The sequence below is a fragment of the Protopterus annectens genome, chromosome 4.part1 (genome assembly GCF_019279795.1).
Source record: "Protopterus annectens isolate FY-2018-M chromosome 4.part1, PAN1.0, whole genome shotgun sequence".
NCBI classification, from domain to species: domain Eukaryota; kingdom Metazoa; phylum Chordata; order Ceratodontiformes; family Protopteridae; genus Protopterus; species Protopterus annectens.
Genome location: NC_056734.1, coordinates 476,880,376 through 476,886,790, shown reverse-complemented (window position 1 = coordinate 476,886,790; position 6,415 = coordinate 476,880,376). Strand labels below are relative to the sequence as shown.

Genomic DNA, 6,415 nt, shown 5'->3' with positions numbered 1-6,415 from the left:
AGCTTCCCTCCAATCCCTGCTGGTCTCTCTGAACTCCTGTCAGCCACAGAGGGGCAGGTCCACTCCCATCAGAGCTTCTGTGTCCCCCTACTCTCCCATCCAGAGGGGTTCCAGGGACTTTGAGATTTTTGGGGGATGCCATTGGGTACGGGGCAAGGTCAGGTGCCTTCTCCACTGATGGAAGCGTTTTAGGCCCTGCAGTCATCTGCCCGGTACTCTCTTGAGGACTTCTGTCATGGGGGGCTCTGCTTGACCCCACTCACCCAGGCAGGAACTCTCCAGGCCCAGCAGCTACCCACCAGCCATTCCCTTAAGGACTTTCATCCTGGGTGGCACAATCCAGACCCTCTCTCCCAGGTGGGAGTGCTCAATGCCTGGCCACTTTCTGCCTCTCTCCCCCTTCTGGACTTCCGTCCCGGAGGGGGCCATGGTCCAGACCTCTCACACAGATAGGAGCTCTCCCAGCCAGGCCAATCCGCCCTCTCCCTTTCAGACTTCCATCAGGAGAGACCCCCTCCAGGCTCATACCTGTACCCAGGTTTGAGAACTCTTTTCCCAGGTTACATATCTCCTGAAGGCTGCCAAATTATGTAGTGTCAACTGTGCTCTCTGAGCCTCTCAGGGGAGGTTCCCTCCAATCCTTCCACCCTTGTGGAACTCTGCTGGGCCGCGAGGCCTCAGACAGTCCCTCATCCAGACTTCTGTGATGCCAATTTTCCCCTTTGCCTTCCACCTAAGGCTTTCAAACCCACACAGGAGATGGCCTCAGGTCCTGACATCTGCTCACATTTTGCTGTGTGCCTCCATATCTGTCCTCCACAGTGCCAGGTGCCAGAAAACATGCTTTGATTTGAGCCTCCTGGAACATGGTCCCTTGCTTCTTGTGTGGTGCAGTTCACAAAGCAGCATCCCCACAGTGCTGAGTGAAGGATCGGAGGCCAACCCGATGCTTGGGGCCGGCCCCAGGTGCGAGATGTCATGGCAGCCATATCTCCACACCCCTGGGGGCTGGGAGGTCAGGATTGCAGACCTGGCTTCATGTTGTGGCCCTTGACATGACCACACTGATGGCCAACTCCCCTGGCCTGCCCTGGGTGTGTGACACCATGGGTGCTGGGAGGACAGGACTGCAGACCTGGCTTCTTTGAAGCAGCCCTTGGCCTGCCCAAGCTGACAGATGACTTCCCCATCTGGCCCTGGGTGCAAGATGCCACTGCGGCCATATCCCCGTATCCCCAGGGGCCGGGGGGATGCGATCTTGGACCTGGCTTCCCAGGGCAGACCCGTTCCCCCTTCTCCAAGGCCTGTGAGATGAGATACCCAGATTTGGCCTCCCCGGATGGGCCTCTGCCCTTGCTTGGTAACCACGTACTTGCTACTGGGTCACCCCTCCAGGAATGACATTTAGGCCCAGGTACCCAATTCTCGGCCCCCACCATGCCTGCATGGGTTCAAGCTATCTGGAGAGAGGCACGGGAGAGGTTACCAGGGACCTCTTCCCACTTGGGAGGCCTTGCTGCCAGAAGGGCTCGTGGACCATGCTCCCTCCCTCACCCAGCTGGACCCTGCACCCACCAGTGATGAGATAAGTCCTGCCAACAATCTGGACAAAGAGGAGGGGGAGCATGCGTGGGGCAGGTTGGATAAGGATGGGTCACCTCTCCTCATGAGGGTGCAAACCCCATCCCCCCGCCTGCGGCAAAAGCTTGGCTCAAGGCTGACTTTCAATAGATCGCAGCTTTTTGCTGCTCTGCTACATATGAAACCCCCAGACTCAGGTCATCTACAAATGATTTAGCACCCGGCTACCCATGAACATGCAGTGTACTGCTGGAGAGAGGTGGCCCCCTTCCATCTGCAGTGACTAGTGCCGCTCCTCGACAACCTTGTGGCCTGCTATCCCTGGCCAACTGGAGATCCGTGATGCTGCAGTATCTTTACGTTTAGGCGGGATTCTGACTTAGAAGCAGTCATAATCCCACAGATGGTAGCTTCACACCATTGGCTCCTTAGCCAAACACATACACCAAATGTCTGAACCTGCAGTTCCTCTCATACTGAGCAGGATTACTATCATAACAACACATCATCAGTAGGGTACAAACAACCTGTCTCATGACGGTCTAAACCCAGCTCACATTCCTTATTAGTGGGTGAACAATCCAACTCTTGTTAAATTCTGCTTCACAATGACAGGAAGAGCCAATATCAAAGGATCAAAAAGCAACGTCGCTATGAACGCTTGGCCACCACAAGCCAGATATCCCTGTGGTAACTTTTCTGACACCTCCTGCTTAAAACCAAAAAGCCACAAGGATCATGAGGGTCCACTATCACAGTCTGTATTCATATGGAAAATCAAGATCAAGCAAGCTTTTGCCCTTCTGCTCAATGGGAGGTTTCTGTCCACCCTGAGCTCACCGTAGGACACCTGCATTATTCTTTAACAGGTGTACTGCCCCAGTCAAACTCCCCACCCGACACTGCCCCCAGAGTGGGTTGTGCTCAGACACCCGGGCACTGGGAGCCAGAAGCGAGAGCCCTGTGCCTCACCCGGTAAGAGAAAAAATGATGAGTAGTGGTATTTCACTGGCAGCTATGGCCTCCCACTTATTCTACACCTCTCATGTTTCTTCACAGTGCCAGACTAGAGTTAAGCTCAACAGGGCCTTCTTTCCCCACTGATTCTGCAAAGCACATTCCCTTTTTGTGGTTTCACTAGATAGTAGGTAGGGAGAGTGGGAATCTCGTTCATTCATTCATGCATATCACTAATTAGATGATGAGGCATTTAGCTACCTTAAGAGAGTCATAGTTACTCCCGCTGTTTACTAAACAACAGATAAAAAATAAAATAAAAAACCCACAGAAAAAGCCAACTGCAGAAGCATAAACTCCAAAAATGTTTAATACTTCTGCAGTTGGTGTTTTTTGCTTTTTCTGTGTTTTTTTTTTTTTACTCCCGTTGTTTACCTGTGTGTCATTGAATTTCTTCTCTTTGACAGTCAAAGCACTGGGCAAAAATCACATTGCATTAACACCCATCTCGGGCCTTTTTACTCCCGTTGTTTACCTGCGTGTCATTGAATTTCTTCACTTTGACATTCAGAGTACTGGGCAAAAATCACATTGCATCAGCACCCATCTCGGGCATTCGCGATGCTTTGTTTTAATTAAATAGTCAAATTCTCGGGTCCGCACCAGTTCTAAGTCAACTGCTAGCTGCTGAACAATGCTGGATGCCAGTCAGGACCTGCACCCGCCACAGTTGGGGTGGTCCAGAGGAAGGGCCCGGTGCACATCCAGAGTTGCCGCCACCATCTACCCAGCCACCCAGGGAGGGGGGAGAGCGGTGAGGGGGTGATGCCTCATCCAGCCATGGCAGATGCCCAACCCCGCTTCATGCCCGAGCCTGACCGACCCAGCCCTTAGAGCCAGTTCTTATCCCAAAGTTACAGATCTGGTTTGCCGACTTCCCTTACCTGCATTGTTCTACCATGCCATGTTCACCTTGGAGATGGATATGGGTACGGCCCGACACTAGACTTACACCCTCTCCCCCAGATTTTCAAGGGTGGGTGAGAGCTCACCTTACGTAACAAGAACCATGACGCTTACCAGTGCACGGGCCCTCTCTCAGGGCAAACCCATTCCAAGGTGCCCTGCCCATTAAAAAGAAAAGAGAACTCTCCCCAGGGGCCCCTAATGGCTTCTCTTGGATTGTTTGTATTACTGCATTGGACACCATGAGGCACCCATCTCCACCGCTCCGGATTCAAGGATCTGAACCCGACTCCCTTTCGATCGGCCAAGGTCAACTGAGGCCATCACCCCATCCCTTCGGAATGGCCCTCACCTATCTTTCAGGACAGACTGACCCATGTTCAACTGCTGTTCAGATGGAACCCTTCTCCACTTTGCCCTTCAAAGCTCTTATTTGAATATTTTCTACCACCACCAAGATCTGCACCAGTGGAAGCTTCACTCAGGCCCTCACCCTGGGCCTCAGTGCCACCGTGGTGGCCCTTCTCCTCATTGTGACATAGCCCCCCCCCCAGCTCCCAGCTCCAGTCCCATCCATTTCCAGGGCTAATTGATTCAGCAGATGAGTTGTTACATACTCCTTAGCAGATTCCAACTTCCATGGCTACCATCCTGCTGTTTATATCAGCCAACACCTTTTCTGGGGTCTGATGAGCGTCACCATCAAGCGCCTTAACCCGGCATTCGGTTCATTCTACAGTGCCAGTTCTGCTTACCAAAAGTGGCCCACTGGGCGCTCGCATTCCACACCTGGCTCCAAGCCAGCAAGTCGGGCTTCTTACCTATTTAAAGTTTGAGAATAGGTTGAGATAATTTCACCCCCAAGATCTCTAATCATTTGCTTTACCAGATAAAACTGCATTCACCAAGTGCCAGCTATCCTGAGGGAAACTTCAGAGGGAGCCAGCTACTAGATGGTTCAAATAGTCTTTCGCTTCTATACCCAGGTCAGATGACCAATTTACATGTCAAGACCACTACGGACCTCCACCAGAGTTTCTTCTGGCTTTGCACTGCCCAGGCATAGTTCACCATCTTTCAGGTCCCACCCGGTATGCTCACACTCCACCTCCCTGACAAGATGGGTGAGACAGGCTGGCAGTACATGCCCCACATGGGGCAAGGGGATCCTGCCACAGCTGGTGCATGCTGGACCTCACTTTCAGTGTGCTGTGGGGTCTCCTGCCCACCCTTAGACTCCTGCATCTGTTAGACTCCTTGGTCCCATATTTCAAGACAGGATGGGTGGGTCACCCAAGGTAAGCCCACCGGCCCGGTGGTGGGAAGCAGTCGGGCCACACTGAGGACAGTCCGGATCAGTCAACAGTCCCACCGGGAGCCAGGGGCCCTGGCTCCTGCCACGAGGGTGGAGGTGGGTGCAGCAGCGGTTGTCTCCCATGACCCCAGGGCACAGCAAAGGTTGATGCCACGAGCTGTAACTCTCCCCTTCGAGGAGGGTTCCACCTTCCATGAGGCCTTCCCAGCTAGCCCAGAGCCAGTTGTGGCATGCCACTGTGGAGGAAGTGCATACAACCATGGCCGGTGTGCCTGAGGATGGTCCCCACCCCCTGGAGGAGGAGGGGGAATCTGCCTCACCCGGGGAGGTGATGTAGCCACTGAGTTGAATCCTCCGGGCAGATTGCATGGACCCCACCCGTTTACCTCTTAACAGTTTCATGCCTTCTTGAACTCTCTCTTCAAAGTTCTTTTCAACTTTCCCTTACAATACTTGTCCACTATCAGTCTCATGCCAGTGTTTAGGCTTAAATGAAGTTTACCACCCACTTTTGGCTGCATTAACAAGCAACCCAACTGTGGGAAGACCTGATCGCGATGAGACGAGGGCCACCACCGGCCTCACACCATCCGCAGGCTGAGCCTTAATAACAAGGACTTGAGCTCCCTGGGTAGTGCCTGGGAGATGGACTTCTGTATGCCACACTTCCCTGTGCCCGATGCCTGGGTGGGGATTCAGTGCTGGGCTCTTCCCTCTTCACTCGCCGTTACTGAGAGAATCCTGGTTAGTTTCTTTCCTTCACTTAGTAATATGCTTAAATTCGGCAGGTTGCCAAGTCTGATCTAAGGTCACGTTCCGAGCTTGGTCGCAGTGGGTGGGTGGGGGCTGTGGGGATGGGCAGACAAATGTGACAACCCCCTCTCCCGGCCCTTGCACCCGCTCCCCACTGCCAAACTCTGGGTGGCAGAGGAGGCCCTATGCAGCCCCGGCACACTGAAACTGGGCGGGCAGACATTGGGCCTTGCCCTGGGAGGGCAGCCAAATGGCTCTACCACTGACAGCCTCTGGGGCGGGGTGGGCCGAACCCATGTCTGTGCCCTCCTGGCCTTGAATGGGTTTTTCCCAGCTCGGGATGGTGGGGACTCTTCTCTGTCCGTGTCTCACCTGTGGCAGGCTCCTTCAACTCCCTGGCCACATCCTTGAAAAGGCCGGGACATCCCCGGGGGTGATAGAAGGCACAAGAACCCTCAGACAGGTGTAGCCCCGGGTGTAACCCGGTGCGGCAAAGTGCATTCTAAGTATTGTTGATCAATATGTCCTGCAATTCACATTAGTTCTCACAGCTAGCTACATTCTTCATCAATGCATGAGCCCAGTGATCCACTGCTCAGAGTCATACTATTCTCTTTTCAGTCGCCGGGGGCACTGCTGCCTGCACGGTATCACACCACTGATGAGTGTGCAAGGTTTCACGAGTGTTGTTGTGGGCACCCAGAACGGGGTTACTGGCCCCGTGCCATGGGACAACAGGAATTCCCACGGCAGCCTGCATGCGGCCAAAACAATGACCTTCTGGGTCTTCGAGCCAATGGCCTGTGGGGAGCAGAGTGTTCTCCACAGGTACCTGTGACTGCC

General features: G+C 53.7%; 2 non-coding genes across 2 annotated transcripts; both read right to left on the bottom strand.

Annotated features, from left to right (window-relative positions):
* Positions 1 to 1,698: 1,698 nt before the first annotated feature.
* On the bottom strand, positions 1,699 to 5,631 carry LOC122801467. Its single transcript, XR_006364741.1, has one exon. It is a non-coding gene; the product is annotated as a 28S ribosomal RNA (ribosomal RNA).
* Positions 5,632 to 6,021: 390 nt separating this feature from the next.
* Positions 6,022 to 6,175, bottom strand: LOC122801478. The gene has a single exon (XR_006364747.1). It is a non-coding gene; the product is annotated as a 5.8S ribosomal RNA (ribosomal RNA).
* Positions 6,176 to 6,415: the final 240 nt, after the last annotated feature.